This window comes from Oncorhynchus keta, chromosome 35 (genome assembly GCF_023373465.1).
Source record: "Oncorhynchus keta strain PuntledgeMale-10-30-2019 chromosome 35, Oket_V2, whole genome shotgun sequence".
Taxonomy (NCBI): Eukaryota; Metazoa; Chordata; class Actinopteri; order Salmoniformes; family Salmonidae; genus Oncorhynchus; species Oncorhynchus keta.
The window spans coordinates 33,336,971-33,339,500 of NC_068455.1; positions in this window are offsets into that span (position 1 = coordinate 33,336,971).

Consider the following 2,530-nt stretch of genomic DNA (forward strand, 5'->3'; position numbering starts at 1 on the left):
GTCGCTGGAAGCTCCGGGCCGTGGACCATCTCTGGAAGCTCCGGGCCGTTGACCCTCCCTGGAAGCTCCGGGTCGTTGACCGTCGCTGGAAGCTCCGGGCCGTTGACCCTCCCTGGAAGCTCCGGGTCGTTGACCGTCGCTGGAAGCTCCGGGCCGTGGACCATCCATGGAAGCTCCAGGCCGTTAACCCTCCCTGGAAGCTCCGGGTCGTTGACCATCGCTGGAAGCTCCGGGCCGTTGACCCTCCCTGGAAGCTCCGGGTCGTTGACCGTCGCTGGAAGCGCCGGGTCGTTGACCCTCCCTGGAAGCTCCGGGTCGTTGACCGTCGCTGGAAGCTCCGGGCCGTTGACCCTCCCTGGAAGCTCCGGGTCGTTGACCGTCGCTGGAAGCTCCGGGTCGTTGACCCTCCCTGGAAGCTCCGGGTCGTTGACCCTCCCTGGAAGCTCCGGGTCGTTGACCGTCGCTGGAAGCTCCGGGTCGTTGACCGTCGCTGGAAGCTCCGGGCCGTTGACCCTCCCTGGAAGCTCCGGGCCGTTGACCCTCCCTGGAAGCTCCGGGTCGTTGACCGTCGCTGGAAGCTCCGGGTCGTTGACCGTCGCTGGAAGCTCCGGGCCGTTGACCGTCGCTGGAAGCTCCGGGCCGTTGACCCTCCCTGGAAGCTCCGGGCCGTTGACCCTCCCTGGAAGCTCCGGGCCGTTGACCGTCGCTGGAAGCTCCAGGCCGTTGACCCTCCCTGGAAGCTCCGGGCCGTTGACCCTCCCTGGAAGCTCCGGGTCGTTGACCGTCGCTGGAAGCTCCGGGCCGTTGACCCTCCCTGGAAGCTCCGGGTCGTTGACCGTCGCTGGAAGCTCCGGGCCGTGGACCATCCATGGAAGCTCAGGCCGTTAACCCTCCCTGGAAGCTCCGGGTCGTTGATCATCGCTGGAAGCTCCGGGCCGTTGACCCTCCCTGGAAGCTCCGGGTCGTTGACCGTCGCTGGAAGCGCCGGGTCGTTGACCCTCCCTGGAAGCTCCGGGTCGTTGACCGTCGCTGGAAGCTCCGGGCCGTTGACCCTCCCTGGAAGCTCCGGGTCGTTGACCGTCGCTGGAAGCTCCGGGTCGTTGACCCTCCCTGGAAGCTCCGGGTCGTTGACCCTCCCTGGAAGCTCCGGGTCGTTGACCGTCGCTGGAAGCTCCGGGTCGTTGACCGTCGCTGGAAGCTCCGGGCCGTTGACCCTCCCTGGAAGCTCCGGGCCGTTGACCCTCCCTGAAGCTCCGGGTCGTTGACCGTCGCTGGAAGCTCCGGGTCGTTGACCGTCGCTGGAAGCTCCGGGCCGTTGACCGTCGCTGGAAGCTCCGGGCCGTTGACCCTCCCTGGAAGCTCCGGGCCGTTGACCCTCCCTGGAAGCTCCGGGTCGTTGAGTTCGCTGGAAGCTCCGGGTCGTTGACCGTCGCTGGAAGCTCCGGGCCGTTGACCCTCCCTGGAAGCTCCGGGCCGTTGACCCTCCCTGGAAGCTCCGGGCCGTTGACCGTCGCTGGAAGCTCCAGGCCGTTGACCCTCCCTGGAAGCTCCGGGCCGTTGACCCTCCCTGGAAGCTCCGGGTCGTTGACCGTCGCTGGAAGCTCCGGGCCGTTGACCCTCCCTGGAAGCTCCGGGCCGTTGACCCTCCCTGGAAGCTCCGGGTCGTTGACCGTCGCTGGAAGCTCCGGGTCGTTGACCGTCGCTGGAAGCTCCCGGCTGTGGACACTTAAGCTAAGGAAACCACAATGTGTCATTTTGTAAATTGAGTGAATTATCTCTAACAGTTTGGCTTCTCAATCAATCACTGTAGGTGGGATTGTCAGGGAAGGGGGCAGGATATTTGTGAGTCAGAGTTGGTAGGGTTTAAGACCGGTCAATAAATCACTGTGGGTGGGACTTTGAGGAAGGTGGTATATTACCGTTTTGTCAAGAAAACATCTATTCCCTGTTGAGAAACAATATAGAACTGCAGGAAATTGCATATTTAATCATATCTTATAAGAATTACAACATTAGCTTTTATAACCTTCAACCTGTTTATCACATTTTGGACCAGAATGAGGCCCTCTTCACTACCTATCGTTCCTGCAGTGAGGATTCAACATTTTCATTGAATGCAGATAATCGGCAAAAAGCAGTAGTAGCCTACCAGTATGTAAATTAGAGAGCCAAAGGAACGGCTCTCTCACCGATGCGATCCGTTCAAAAAGAGCTGTTGGTTTGCGAACAACCAATCAATAGGCTACACTGACGAGTCACTTTAGCGGTCACTTGCAAGTCTCGACATGGGCTTTGAATCCTAGGAAAATACAAAGAAGACCTTTAGTTTACGTGTCCTGATGCAATACCATGGACATATAACTACGTTGTTTGATTGGTTTATGAATAGCAAAAAGGGTGTAGGAGATTCACTTTATTCAGTCAGTTCAACCCCTTTCATAAACTATTCAACATAAGCTGTTGGTCCTCAACAAATGAACAGTACATTTCGCCCCCGACTCTGTGGCTGGCTAAAGAAATATGGAACACA